A 16273-nucleotide genomic window follows, 5' to 3' on the forward strand; every position below is an offset into this window, starting at 1 on the left:
ATGATTCTCGCATTTGCTGATCCGTTATATTCTCTTTTCGCGTGGCAATGCATTTTGCAATTTAATCGTTTCTAGCTTTGGCCGATAGAAACTTCTTATGATAATTTTCAGCTATTCAGGTACGTTCAGGTATTACGCTTTAATTTGAACTATTCGAGTAACATATCGTGCATCTAACGGTTCTGATGATTATTAGGAAGAAAGTAAAGGAAAGTAAAGAGAAGAGTAATTCTTGTTAGGGAAGATAGAGTTCTGTCGTTAGCAAATTAGTTCGACTAATGGATTTTCTAATCTTCGATGCGATCTAAATTTCAACTAAATAGCGAAAGCTATTAGGTAGTCTGTTTGCTTAAATCAAGCAAAATGATAATTAGACCGCGGATATTTCTGTATTTATGGGATATTTGAGAGCACAACGTAGGATAGCCGTTGTAGTATTTGATAAATGAAACGGACCTCTGTTTCGATTTCGTCGTCGCATTCGTAAAAATATGAAATTGCTATGAAGCTAATGAAGATCGATAAGAAAATGTAACTTGGCAAGTTGGATGGAAAAGGCGAAACGAGCTTGAAAAAAATCATCCACTCTCTGCCGAAAAAGGCGCATCCGAAGAATCTGTTAAATTTCTTTTCATGCCCCCTGTCGAGACCACTTACGTAGGCACAGATTTGCCATCGAAAGGAATTCATACGTGGGCACACTTGGCATCCGAACAACATTTCTTTTTTTCGCTTTTTTCTCGCCTCTCTCAGTTTCGATTTTACACGATCCCGTCACACAGACAAACACACATCGGCCGTGTTGCTTTTTTCGAGCGCATTTCGCCTTTCCGATCGACCTTCGCAAAAAAGGACACACGTACTTGCTCGTATCATCGATCAGCAATATTTGTGGCACGCAAATTTCACTCGCGTGCAATAAAATGCCATTCATTCGGAAATTCCACGCGTTAATCTCTCGATCGTGCGTCCTTCCGATCTTCGCATTCTTTTCGCCGGGGATCGCGAATTTTTACGCTTCAACTTTTAATGTCTCGTTGGCCGTGGAATCTCTGACATCTTTTTGCCATTCATGGAATGTCTTTTTTTCTAGTACAAGCTTTTTGTGTATAGCGCGTAGTATCGCGTGTAGATCGGAAAAACGATATTCAGAGAAAGCAACACTTTCAATATGAATTAGTTTTCGGTATAAAAAATGATAAGTCGATGTTGTCGCATTAGCGTAATAATCGACGTAACATAGTAGAGATCAAGGAAACGATATTTAGAGTAAAGGAGAATTCTCGATATAAGGGAGCTTTTAATACAAATTATACTTTTGGTAATTAGGGCAGAATTTTCTCTGCGATGTAATTTTTGCCATTTATAACACAGAGAATGAATCGATGGTTAAAAGGGGACGACGATGTGTTCTTTTATGAGTATCAAATATTTAAAACTTAAAATACCTAAAAGAAACTTAGCCTTTATTAATTATTAATAACGTCAACAGTGTTCTTTATATTTTTGTAAAATGCACATAACGCCGGAATTAGAGACAGTTTTACAAAATGCGAATACAACTTGTCATTTCAGTTATTATCAGCTCGACAAGATGTAACGCGAGTCCTTAACAAGATGTCGAAGGAGTCTGATTTTGAATTCATTTCTCCTATTTATCGAAGGTACAGTACCATACCAGAGGAATCGTAAAAATATTTTAAAACGCAAGGTATCAATATCCACTAATCTCAAGCTTTGTTTTTCTAGAATTAAATATAACGATATCGTCGTCGATAACGCTACCAATATTATTAATTTCAACAACATCGCCACCACCGTATGACGTTAATCACATCAACGCAGCAACATCGAGTTTCCTCAAAGTACTCTCGAGCGAGCGTGCGGTTCGCTTAAAGAAAAAAAAAAATAATCCAGTTGACGATTCAAAGCTATAAGCATCTTCGAGTACCTTCGTCCATAACGTAGCGAACAAACGATGTCAATATAACACGAACTGAACACGTTCCACGGTTGTTTCTTTCTTCTCATGCTCGTACCTAGCCAGGAATTTCGTTCGTTAACATTGAACGTATGCAAATCGCTGGAGACGAATTCTTCTCACCGAGAGGCGACAACCACGAGCCTTATTTCCGTGTAATCTCAACTTTCTCATAGCCGGCGAGAAGAGATAAAACGATCCGTACGGTCCAACCGATCCAGACGGTCAGGCTCGAACTCGTCCAAAGGTGCACACGTGCAACGTTTAGCTCTGCTTGTACCTGGAAAAAAGAAACGGCTTGCTTCCAAGTACACATTAGATGGCGATCGTATCTCATCCAGTCTTGTTCGATTTTCATCGAAAATCGTACCCTTTATTTCCTTAGATGAGACTATTGCAAATATTATGGCTCTTCAGCGCCAAGTGTTTCAAGATGTTTGATCTTTGCACAACGAATCCCACGACGATATTTCGATTTGCATGCTTCCCATCGGCATGTTCATTTTATAAATAACCGTTACATAGATACGTATAATATGTACGTGTGCAATAAGGTTTGTCGAGGTACGGTAGTATGCGAAAATCTTCAGTCGAATAGATTTCTCGCTTTGCGATTAATTATTCTCACATTTAAAAAGTGTATTTAAAAAGTATTTAAGAAGATTTCGATTGATATTGTTTATAAAGGCACGGTAAATAAAAGAAGACTATTCTTGGAATTGCTAGAGATGCAAGAGATAAGATATAACAGGATTAGATCTTACTAAAATTACTCAAAATCGCGCAGTTAAACTTGTAAAAGTTGTTATTACAATTTATCCCTTCTGTGGATAGAAAAGAATAAACTATTACTCGACTCGATTTCAAGTTCCTTGTAACATTAACATTTCAAGATCGAAAGTTCTTGTATGGTTTTATAGTTACGAGATATAATATACCCATATTTTCTACAGAATTTTAACTAACATTGGCTACAAGAGCATGACAAGCAGAAGAAAAGAGTACAGCGGATAAACGTTTTTATCGCATAATTACACACGTACGCTATTAGACAAAATTTCTTAAAGTATTTTGCACGCGTTACTCGCGCACCGAGTAAGCAGAAACGAAAGCTGAAAGCGTATCGTTTCGACAAAGAGAGAAATTGATGGGACACGTGTGTCTTCGATAAGCAGCTGATGAATCGCGTTTTGTTCGAAATACAATACTTAATAGGATTTTTTCAGCGTCACGAAGAAGATGTCTTGAATTTCGTGTCTTAATCCATCCGAAGACGAGCAATAATTAATAAGAAGCTGGTTGCACGAATGGCGAGCATCAAGCCGCGAAAGAATGTGTCTAAGAAACCTGTTTGGGGAGAGCCAATATCTTACGAGGTCCTCTCCTCTTTACCTCTTTCTCTCCTCTCCTCTCGCCGTAACAGGAACACACATGTGCACCTTCTCGTGTGCATTGCGACACGCAAAGCTTCCCCCGAATGCTCAGGTGTTGGCAGATATTCCCCTTTCTGCCTTTTGTGCATCGTTTCACCTTCTGCATCGTTAGCCGGCCAACTCCTCATCGTTTCGGCTATTAGCCTCTCTCGAACGTTCCTCGTCTGACTGATTATCCAAGCCGATTAACGTCCGTCTCCTCGTAATACGAGGAAATTCAGTTTTGCAAAGTTCCAATGTAATTTCGATAGAACAAGTAGCAGAAGAGCTGCAGAATGTCGAAGCTTAGCTATCGCGATTTATGAGCACCGAAAACAACTTTAATATCTAGAAGAGAAAATATATTGCTGTTAATAAATAATCTGTGTACGATATTTTGTGCTTTATGCCGTCTTATTGAATTACGTGGGATCGATTCTGGTCTGTTACCTTCCTTATCGTCTCTTCAGGAACGATGTAATGCCAGTTTTTCAAAACTTCTGAGCTTTGTTGGCGAATATTGTTCTTGGGAGTATTTTTGTGTGATGCTATGCCTCGTTCTCCATACTCTCCGCCTCTCGCGATTATTATTTATTCCTTTCGTTGAAAAATTCTCTTCGCTGTAAAAGATTCAATTCGACGAATGACACAAAAATGCACCTAGAACGTGATATTTATGTTAACTGTATTAGTAAATATTTTACTAGCAAATCCCACAAGTTTTGAACAAATTGCATCTATTATGTACTACCTGGATAACACGATATAAAACACAAAATATCGTGCATCTGTTATTTATTGATAAAGCGGATGAAACCTTCGGGGCAACCTAATATTTTGATCGATTTAATTCTTTATCAAAATCATCGAAGAGGCATTGATTTGTTCCATTGATTCGATAAGTTAAAGTGCATCGTGATAAGCAAAGAACGTGTCCGATAAAAATTATATGAAAGAAGCAGAAATAATAAATATTCTGTGAAAGAGCGCTCTAAAAAAGGTGCGAAGAGAGATATGCACATAATTCGGTAATAAAAACGTTCTTTGAGTTATTTTCGAGCCAACTGTATCCTTTCGACATATGCGTGTATTTGATCCAAAATTAACAAAATCGATAACAAAATTTGAAATTTATCGCTCGATGTAATATACATACATTGTAGCAGTGTTCCTTATATAGATACGATATACCAACGTTAAATTCAAGCTTGAAAATGAAATTTTATTTCAAAGTATAGCAAAATAAAGTTGATCGAAGGGTAAATATAATTAACGAGGCAAACTTTAATTGAAATTGGAAAGTTAAATTTTACTTCTAATTTTTCTTCCATCATCAGGACAGCAAAGTATATCGAAGAAAACTAAAATATCAATAGACGAACTATAGTGAAATATAGCAAAATGTACACAAAATCACCAAATCTTTGAATCTCTTCGATCGCTCCAAAAATACGCGGGAATTCAGGCTATATGCTTGTCGGAGCATACGGTCCTCAAAGTTTTAAGCCACGTTCACAGCAGTTCTATCAACGGTCGTTACTCAGCTGTTTCGCTACTGCACAAAAGCGATATTTCATCGTTGACTCGGCTGTTTTTCGCCTCCTCCCGATCCACATTCATATCGTATCATTACCAATGGGATTTTTAACGAGTTTCCTGCAAGAACGTGAATAAGCTTAACCTTTTCCGCGGCGGATTCCAATCGGATCCGATCTAAATAGCAATTACCGAGTTGGTAACGAGATATTCGAAAAGCAATTAAACTCATAGTAATTTTACGATCGGTGTATCGAGCGTGCCGGCCCAGGACCTTGATCGTTGATCGGTTGCTATAATATCGAGTTTTATCGTGACTCAAATCGATCTGCCGCGCCGCCGTCGCTACTCTATAATCAATTTTCTCGTCGTGTCAACTACGGGGGCAATTCGGTGCCGCATGGCGCCAATCTGCTGGAACACTTCCTTTTTTCTTCTCTTCCATTTTCTTCTCTTTCTGCTTATTCGCACATACTTTCGGTCATAGCTGGTCGAGCACTTTTGCTGAATTTATGTCGTAACGTTATATGAATTTGTGCGAAACTGACGAGTAAAAGTAGTTGTTATCTATTTTTGGAGTTGACAAACTATACACGTTTAAGTTATTGACAATTTGCGCGTGTTTATGCATATTCATATTTTTATATACGCAGCAACTGAATGAAAAAGAACTTGAGCAGACATATGTTTCATACCGTTGCATGTTTTATACAGCTTTGCGTATTACGTGCATTCGGTGTGTTTCGCACCTTTAAACTTTCTGTAAATGCACAAAAATCGATGTGATGTACCGATATTAGTCGTCACTGCTTGAAATAATTTAATCATTTCTCTGTCGGCCCATAGAAGATCTTTTTCGTTTGATTCAGAATTTAGAAAATTAAACATATTCCTGCGTAGACACGCGCATTAATCAATAAATATCTTAAATATTTGAAGTATACAAATATACTAAATTTCGTATCATTTAATAGCAATTTCGTGCGTCCGGAAAAACTCGATACAATAAAAATAGAACGTGTAATTTAATAGAAAAAACGCTTCATTAGGAAAGTAGGGTACGTGTCAGTACTTTTTGTAGCCATTATACGTACATATAACACAAAGTGCCAGATGAATCATTGCATATCTCTTCATCCGTAATTTAGTAATTAAATTACATCCTGTTAAAGACAAGCAAATCCGCATACTTTTGAACTACGATATTACTACACGCTTACGAGTTCCTACGGGTATAAATTTCTTCGTACGATTTTTATCCTCTCTCGTGACAGAGAATATTTTTCTTCCTACTCCAGCAGATCGTTGGTCCTGTTATTTCTTTTTCTACTTCTCCTTTTTCTCTGACACACTTCCTTGGCGCCTGTAATAATTCTCCAGACGAAATTGGTAGCAAATCCTATCGAAGCTAAAGAGGGAAAAAGAAAGATGACACGTTCTTGACGAGTCGTTATGTCGTTCGTGACATTCGCTCACGAAGCAACAATTAATGGTAACTACCGCGGAAAATGTAGTTCGATAATTGGCGCGCGTGTCAATGACGACGACGCCTCGTCGTCGAGACGTTCGTCAGTAATTAACACTCGTCCCGTTAAACACAACTCGTTCCTGTCCGCTAAGAATTCAAAAAGAGTGTCTCACGTTCGCCTAATTAATAACCATCCTTCCACGCTCGATAGATGGAAACGATGTCTCCTTCTTGTTCGTGAATCATTATCCATTTTTATCCGCCTTTCTGACTTCGACGATCGCTCTGCTTTTTGAATTAGGTGCAATTAAGGAGAACGTTTATCGAATTTGACTGGATCGCCTGGTGATTTAGCGGATCGTGTGCCATGTTTCGCTTACACGCAGCGATACGGAGTTCGTAGAGTGCTGCAGATACAAGTTGTACGATTTAGTTGCGTAGCTGTGGAGAAATTCGAGCCTAGAGGCAATTTTTTAATCCTTTTCTCTTTTCAGTAAGAATATCTTTTACTAATTTTCTACAGTTATAGAGTAAGGCGGTATTCGTTAACCATCAGTTTCTGGATAATTCTTATGAATTAAATTTACAGTTTATTCTAGTAAGTATATCATTGGCTTTCTTAACGGAATGTTCTATTTTATTCCTTTTTTTTTCCATCGAACCACGATGCAAAACGTTCAAAGATGTAAAAACACACGTTTCAATATTTTCGCATCTCTTGTCTTTTTTCATGGTTGAGAAGTATTTGTTGTTATTCGATAGACATGGGATAAATGTTGAATGTACGATGTATTATATAGTATCTCGATGAAAATATTAATTATGGATGTACAGTTTGTGTTCAATAAAAATTCACGATTAAATTAAAAAGGAAATGAATGTGACCTCGAAATCTTGCCTTCTAACAACGAGGAATAATTCAGCTGCGTATTTATTCTCCGAATCAACCTCCATATAGATACGTGTCGTAAATATCTTCAACGTCGCTCTAAACGATACTTAAAAATTCCATTTTTTTTTTTACGAATATTATTCCTCAACGTTCCTCGTCATTTACTCTCATTTTCATGCTTCTCGCGAGCACTTTGTTTCGTTTGAAAAGAAGATTATACCGTATCTTTTGAACGGAGCAATTATCAGTGCAATGAGAAGAGTTGGACGATTGGAAGTTTGAAAGTTTGAAAATTGGAAAAATTAAAAATTTACAAACTCCGGTGTTCGACAATTTGAATCGTCGAAGATATAAAAGTTTTTTATATGGAAGCTCAGAAGCTTGAATCTTTATCACTTGGAAGATTTGCAAATGTAAGAGTTTGGAAATGTTAATTACCTGTCCAAAAAGATCAAAGAATACTCCGAAATTACAAACATAGCAAACGACCACGTGAAGAAACGTTGCATATATTACTTAATAAACTACTAATTCCACGAAAACATGCCTCTAAATCCTACAATTTCTCTACGTCCAATTTCTCAACCACCTAATATACCTACACATAATTCGATACATATTACCACGGCGGAACGATATTAATAGAAATGGTCAAACACAGCGTGATGAATGTTCTACGGGAATTTTTCGCTTTTCGCCGATAAACCGGCTACTCTGGAACAGGATCGATTTGAATTTGCTCGATACACCGCTGTCCACGTGATCGCTATCAAGCACGAAACGTATGGAACTTTAACTACACTTGAACGTAGGCGATCAGCGACAGACAGGTGCAACAAGTAATCACGCTGGTCGACTCTTGTTTGTAGAAATTTACATTTGCGTGTCGTCTAGCGCTGAATACACATGACCTGTTCTCTTTCCGCGAATTCTAATTAGCCACAGGATGTCACTATGGCCTGTGTCTATAGTAATCAACTGATCGTTGAAACCCTTAACGCGTTAGTCCTCGTATCTCATGTGGACCGTACGTTTGTCCATAATAATTTAAACTGGTTATATCTAATTCGTTTGATGAACTCATTGGATACGTTTAAAGCTCATTGATCGCATCAATTTAAAATTTGTTTATCGAATCGTTTTGACAGTGGAACCTCCGATCCTTGACACGTAGTTAAATATATTCTACGTGGTTCGATGGAATTAAAGCAATACGATGTAAATAAATAAATCAGTAACAAATAGATTGGTAAATGTAGATAAACGCATATGCAATTGGGTTTTGTGTCTCGACACGTAGAAGTAAATATTAATATCGTCGAAAGGGGTCGCGTGTTTCTAGCAAACAAATTAAACGAAAGTGAATCTAGCGAAAAGTCTAATGAAAAGTCTAATGAAAAATCAAATAGCAGGAATTTTGACTGTTTCGTTAGTCGTAGTCTTAACTCATCAAAGACGATGTAGGTACATAGCACGAAATAACTTCTATGCTAGACTAGATTAGAGTCTAAAAGATTAATAGTCATACATATTACAGATACAGATTAATAGTCATGAATTTAAACTAACGTAATAAATAAACAAATATTATTTGTTTCTCATAAAACACCGTGGATTTATCGCTTGCCTTTCTCGACCATTTCATATTAAAATCTTTCTTTTCACAACGTTGCTTTGACTAAGTAACGTGAAAATCAGAATATCAAGAAAAATCGACTCTCGTAAGAACTTCGTATATTTACATCTACATTTATTTTATTTTATCCCTGCTTTATCTCCACTATAAAATCTCGTCTGCTGATAAATAACGAACAACTCGACGGTTATCATTCGAAGTAGAGTCGCGAATCGTTTTAATATCGTTTTCGTTGAACGTCGATGAGATCGTTGGAGCACGAGTTTTCCAAGCGTTCTCGTTGAGATTTATTTTCTGCCAGAAAGAAATTCTCGCGCGATTACGCGCCGAAAAACCCGTTTCGTCCGCACGCACCAAATTATGCTATCGATTTTCCCCATTTCTTTTTCTTCCTCCCTTCTCAATCTTTTTAATGTTGCGTGCTCGAAATGCGCTCGTTAACGAGACAAGTGACACGACCACACGACGAAATCGTGCTATTGGCAACAATTAAACGCGAGATCCTGGCCGGCTAATTAATTTCCTCGTAAATCGTGGACGAATCTACTTTACGATCGATAATGACACGCACGGAAACGGTTCGTTAGTTTATCGATAAACAAATTAGACGTGAGAATGCAATTGCACGAGATCGCTACCGTAGAATTTCAACAGCGCTTCTAACATTATTTCCCTGCTAATGGATTCCGTGACTGGGATTCTCCACGTTCGTTCCTTGAAACGTTGACTTTTATTGGCTCGTTCGTTTCTCTACAAGTTAGATAACGATATAAGGCTCTGTACCGATACATCTGATTGTTTTATAAACTTCATAAGTTTTATAAATGTCAATGTTAATAACGTTTTATAAATTTTATAAGTAGGTGCTATTATTTCGCGAGCTGGCATAATTACGGGAGAGATTTACGAAACCCGTTTCTTGAAAACATTTGCACTTTGAATATTTTAACAGTGTATATATTACAATTGCTAATAGGACATTTTCTTCGTCAAAACATCGGCTTACATAAGTACGATAATGTAATATTTTTATAAATAGCTGTGAAGATAAAAGAAGACAGAATTTTCGATGTTGATCCGTCTTTGATCCATCTGCTGTTGGAATACAACGATATTACACACATAGACACAAATAATCTTATACAGACACCTACACAGGCATTTGAACAGCATTTACACAGGTCATACTCACTACTGTATAGAGAGTGGGGTTCAAAATCTTTAAGGGACCATGGGTCACTACCTACGGTCAATCTGAGAGTAACTGGCCAACTGTCGACAATCCATAACACTCATATTTTAAATACATTTGGTTCTGTAATTCTGTTTAATAAACATCACCTAATATTATTTCGACATAAACATTGTGTCTTCCATAGATTATTTATCTTAACTTTAAGATTAAATTCTGACACCTGCATTGCCTGCGACAGGCTGCTTCTACGAAGATTCTATTTCATCTATTGTTGTTGTATGCTGCGTGTCGTAGTTGTATCGTTGCTAATAGAAATATACTCAACGCGTTATAAAAATGTATTTTTTGAGAATAGCTAAGCATCTTCTCAAGTGTAATAGCAAAGTAGAAGATTCTCATAATCGGTAAAAGGTTACTACTTTTACCAAAATCCAAATTGGACGATCGAAAATAACGTGTAAGATTCATCGAGATGAAAAGAAAATTTTGGAACTGAAAGGTAACGCGGTATTAAAGATTCTATAAGCAACTTCTCAGCTATTTTCTATTCAGCCGATAGATAAGGAGAAAGTGGGAATCACCATCTTCGAACAACAATAATAGCGTTGATTATCAATTCGTATTCAAGTAACTTACACATATAGTTATCTGAATACTTGCGCACGTTCTTGACGTAACGCAGGAGTCCAGGTTCTCGTGATTGCTTAAATATTCGAAGCCGATTATCGCTTCCAGTCGGCCAGGAACACCGTCTGAATGTTAAAGGATCATTTACTGGTGTGTATCCTTCGCGAGGATTTCAACGGTTCGCACATCTTCGCTTTATGGTAATGCTTTGGTTATCGCGTTGCCTCAAATTTTTCATCTTCTTTGGCAACGCAAAGCTCTATTAAAATTCGAAACATTTACCCAGAAACCTGAATATCCTATCTTGTTGTCTTTCCTTTAAATATCGAATTTAACAGTGACATTCCTGAAAGTTCGTAAATATTTTTAACCTCTTAATAAATATTACTAGCAGGATACTCGTTATACCTGTAGCATAATACTGTAATATTTAATAATTGAGTAATTATTGTTATGTTACCAAGTACCGTTAATACGATATTTAGCCAAAAGCTAAGGTAACGTTCTAAAATTAGGAGATATTAAAAATTCAAAATTAAAAAACAATTTAATAACAATTGTCGTCGTTTTACCAAGTATCGTCGATACAAAATTTGCCAAAATATTTGACAATAATTTAATAATCATTATGGTCTTGCCAAATAGATACTATTAATACGATATCTGTCAAAAGCAAACATTCTAAAACTAGATGATATTCAAATAAATCAGTTTGCCGTGAACTAAATGTACGACATAAAATAGAACCACGTCAATAAACGAAAGCAACTTTGATGTTAGATCAAAGCGTAAAATACAACTCTGTTGCTAATAACGAGCTCCGTGTAAGGTGGCTGCGCGTAAACGTTCCTTCTTTTAATCACCATTTTCAGGCAACTATCTTAGCGATCCTTATAATCAAAGGCACTGACAAATCATTGTGTTTCGTTCGTTGTCTGTTCTACAGAAAAAAAAGCGGCACCTTCTTCGAGAACCCGTCATTAGGCTTATGTAGTTACTTGCGTGCCTTGGAACGTGTCTTTATCCTTGCCATAAGCGGGCGTACGATTCAGAAAAATTGTTCGGAGAAGTTATGCGCTTTTTATATAGACTTATGCAACCTATCGAACGAACATTTGCGTTTGTTACACACTTGAGCACCGTTACATACCGTTGAGAAACCATCGCGTTTCTATTACACAGAGTGATAAAAAATTCGATTGATCTAAAATTTCAAAGATTTTTAACATTTTACGAGGAAAAGTGACAGATTATTTAACCGATATAGATTAAATACAATGCCAGTTACAGGGAACGTACAAGTTTCTTTTAACGTTTGCAAGAAATATTTGATGCGTTATCCTTTCCGTTTCAAAGTACAAGACAGGCGTATTATAAAAATTTTGTATTGCAGATTGTGTCGAACTGTTCCTTCCTCTTTTCTTGAAAGAACGTTCCATCCGTTTCTTGTTCTTGTTTTCCTATATTACAAGGAAGATAGAAGTATTTCTATGGTCGTAGAAAGGCAGAATAGAAATTTGCCAGTTCTTCCGTTCTTTTCTTTTCGTACTATCCATACACGAGATTCAATCGATAATTAATCCATTAAGAAGTACACCAATGCCTTCGAAATGACTTGGCAAATTTAGAATGCATTTAGTGTGTCATGAAAAGATTTATTTACGATATCGTACGCCGTAAATAAAATCCTTTGATTTTGGAATCTATATCGACTAAATATTTATTTTTTATATGAATTATAAGTTTTCGAAGTATCAGATTCTTTTTCTCCTTTATCGCACCATATATTACAATAATATACATTTCGACGATATAGAAGGAAGAGAACCGCATGTACATGAGACAACGGGTCGCTGCGGCGCCATTTAACTAGCGTAGATAATTACTAATCATGTTATGTCATCGCCGTTATACGTATGTATTAGTTCGTCCGAACGATCTATACATACGTTATACGAAAACTGTATTAAAACATAGAACAAAATATTAATTGATTAAATTTAATTAAAGCTACTTCATCCTTTGGAAAATAGAATTCGATTGAAGGGGAACAGATCGGAGAAGAAATTACGGTAAAGGGAAGAATACACGTGGTCGTATAATTTTGCGATATAGCAAACAAATACGAGTGACGCAAGGGAAAAATTCCAATTGTGAAAGAAATCTTCTATGGCGATCCAGTGAGTAGTAGACCGGTGATTTCTCGTAAATGACAAGTATTTGGAAAAAGTGAAGGAAAAGTTCCTTACAACGTCTATTATTTGTACTATAACAAAGACGACGTTCGATTTCTTAAATAGACGAACTTTCTTTTTTCTTTTCTTAGATTAATATAGATACGCTACACGATACGCCATAAAGCACAGGAAATAAAAATTCAATCGACGACAAACACGTTAATCACCGTTCAACGTTAAGTTTCATCACGACACAATTCTCAAGAGGCCAGAATTTACTTCTTTCTCTTTTTCTTCGCTGCAGCCACTTGCTTTAACTCTTGTAACTTTAATTCCTACGATTAATAACAGCGAAAGAAACGCGCGTAAAAAAGGATAGAGTCATTTAGAAGCGAAGAAAAACTCACGAGTAATTCCTCTGGTCGTAAAAAGGGAAGAAAAAAGAAGGAGGGAAAGGAAAGAGCGGGAGAGATACGATTGGATGCAATCGAATGTGATTACAGCACAATTTGACGGTCGCGTGCGTCGTTTTCTTGAATCGCGTCCACGGTGGCGCCAAGCGTGCAATCGTCGAGCGCACGTTCCTCGTTCGTGTTAGCATTCAACGCGTAACCCCGATTATTCTACGCTACACCGCGTTGCACTCTGCCTATTATGCGTACATATATTGCATCGCGTTGCGTGCACGCGGTGTAACGCATTCTCGAGGAACGAGGGTGCGTGCTACCAATCGGGCGCCACCTCCGGTTACGATTATCTGCTGGATGGATCGGTCCGACAGTCTTCGTTTCGAGGGAATTCCGTTATTACAAACCGGCGGCTCTCGATCGGCCACCTTTTGACACCGTTATATCTCGCTTCTCGATCGTTTGCCTTTTATTTGCTTATCGAACACGCCGCCCACTTGTGAACATCGAATTTGATTTTATAGCTTCTTACGGCAGTCGGAAACGTATTTTTAATGGACCATATATCTACCTCTGCCGATAAGTAATAACGTTTAATACGTTCGTGGTATCGAGGATGAATTATATTCCTCGAAGATTGTGCGAAGTTCGGTTTCTTGGTTGTCGTTCTTAGAAGTCACAGCGTAGGCAGGCTAAATCGAATGTGCTTTTTCGGAGCGTGTACACGCGTACATATACACGTCCTCGTTGGAAAATTAACACGTCGATGCTTTTAAGAGAGAATTATCTTGAAAATTGTATAAAAATTGCTTCCTTGGCTTCCCTCTTAAGAGTGGAAACGGCGTCAGACAAAATTATATAGAAAATCCTTCAGGTATATTTTAAAGTACATAGCATAAAGTGTAATAAGTGTATTTTTAATAATATTTATGTAAAAGATGGAATCTACGAACGATACCGGATTGTACGAACTTCTTAAGACAATTTATCGATCGGATCTATAACTTGAGTGACTTAGGTAACTACATTAAGAGGTCTAATGCACGACGTTTCCTGCCGTTAAAAGGATTTTAACGTACAAAGTGACCCTGTTTGGAAAACGACATCCTATTCTTGTTAATTGTTTCCGGTTTCAAAAGTTTCCTCCTACCCAGTTAGAAATAAGTGCTCGTCGAAGCTCGTTCGACAGGAGTTTGTAATAAAAGATGGAAATATCAAATTTGCAAAATCGCCAGGCAAAGCGATCTCGCGCCAACGATTATTTTCCTCCTTCGAGCCTATCTCTAACTTTTCTCCTCTCTTCCTTACTACGTCGATCGCCGTAGAGTGTATATCTACTATCGTAAAACTGTCGAAGTTAATTGAATTAAAAGGTACTCAGAATGATTTATACGACCGTGTCGTTTCAGCAGTCGCATCGTTTCACATATCGAACGATTATGTTTATTCGAATAGAAGCGTTATGCAGGAAAGCCACGTAGGAAATGACAACGAGGCAACGACGACGACGATATTTCACCGACGGTAATTAGCAGCGTATTTCTCGACGATACATTCAATCATTTCAACGAGCGTAATTACTGACACGGTCGTACGTTCAAGATCGTAAATCGGGTTTTACATTCCGTGCAATGCAAATGCATGACGTAATGATCCAGGCGCCTCTTCTGATGGATTCGAGGCGCCTTCTTTACTGTACAGAGGCGCCTCCTCCGTGTTAAAGACGCCTCTGTTCCAGGCTATTACCAGTGAATCATTCCTGTAGTACAGAGGATTTCGATTCAGGAATTTTCGTGTAGATATTTGCATCGAGTCGTGTCGTTTAAAATTAATTAAAATAAATCGCACGTTCTGTACGTGTCTACACCGTCGCCTGTGTGACAGTTGGCGAGTGATCAGCCTACTCATCGAAAACATGCTTACATTAGTACTCTGTAGAATCGATGTAAAATATACATTTTATTTATAGACATGTTAAACATCTATCTTCGCATGTAGATCATTGAACATGTTGCCTGTTCGAATAACGATGCGCGTATTTTAATTGCAATTTTTCGTCCTATTGTTACCACTATTTTCTCGTTTCAACGGCTATCATCGTACGCTTTGTAATATTTTATTTGTTACTTTTGATTCCCATTTATACGATTATCGTTGGAAATATCTATTTTATATTTTCCCCCCCCCTTTTTTTTATCGTAAATCGTTTAAACTTATCACAATTCTCATCGATATAAAATATAAAATACTTCTTACGTGTTAGCTCTTCTTACAAATAGTTCTTAGCACGAGATAGCGTACAGCGTTACTGTTCGTATTCCTAGTTTTGTAGCGATAAGATAACGCATCATATATTTTAGAAATTACAGAACATATGTAAAGATACGAATTAGGAATTACATTATGAACGCTTACGTTCGAATGAACGTTTGTTGAAAGTTTTATCGTAATTTCATAGTTGTATATCTACGTATTTGGTCGAGACAGTTACGGAGGTTCAATGTCACTTACAGAAGCTCGAAATAAAAGTTCTCTGGTAAATTTGATTTTCCTCTGAAAGGTGGGAAAACGATCCCTGTGGCCAGTTATGGTTGTAAGAAATGCTATTCGCAGTCACGCGTAAGAGGTCACGAAAGATAACATATACGCGTCAGCGATCTTCCTGGAACACCAAACGATGTTGGTGGATTCAAGGAAAATCACGAAAGAATTAGTCAGCCAACGAAATGTCCGATCAGTTTTCATTTTCATCCTTCCTCTGCCATGTCCGTTTAAAGGGAAGTCGTCGAAATGCCAAACACTTGACTACATTTAAAGTGCTTCTGTAAAGTGATTCACAATGATTAATCATCATAGCCGAGTGACATTACTCACGGTAGGAACTCGGAGATTTACAGATAATAATGTATTTAATTTTCTAATGACATTATCTAATTATACAG

General features: G+C 37.2%; 1 protein-coding gene and 1 long non-coding RNA gene across 7 annotated transcripts in view; one reads left to right on the forward strand and one right to left on the reverse strand.

The window, feature by feature from the left end:
* The window catches only part of LOC122569302 (SPARC-related modular calcium-binding protein 2), a 33076-nt gene that overhangs the window by 3721 nt on the left and 13082 nt on the right, over positions 1-16273 (forward strand). The gene's annotated exons all lie outside the window — the stretch shown is intronic.
* On the reverse strand, positions 885-15478 carry LOC122569307. 4 transcript variants are annotated; one of them, XR_006317399.1, is made up of 6 exons: positions 6430-15478; positions 5122-6337; positions 4145-5049; positions 3844-4053; positions 2352-3741; positions 885-2261 (listed from the first exon to the last, which is right to left on the reverse strand). It is a non-coding gene; the product is annotated as an uncharacterized LOC122569307 (long non-coding RNA). The 4 variants fall into 4 exon arrangements; XR_006317401.1 differs by having other exon boundaries at positions 885-1891; positions 1952-2261; positions 5122-15478; XR_006317400.1 differs by having other exon boundaries at positions 3374-3741; positions 5122-15478.

This window comes from Bombus pyrosoma, linkage group LG7 (genome assembly GCF_014825855.1).
Source record: "Bombus pyrosoma isolate SC7728 linkage group LG7, ASM1482585v1, whole genome shotgun sequence".
In the NCBI taxonomy this organism is placed as follows: Eukaryota; Metazoa; Arthropoda; class Insecta; order Hymenoptera; family Apidae; genus Bombus; species Bombus pyrosoma.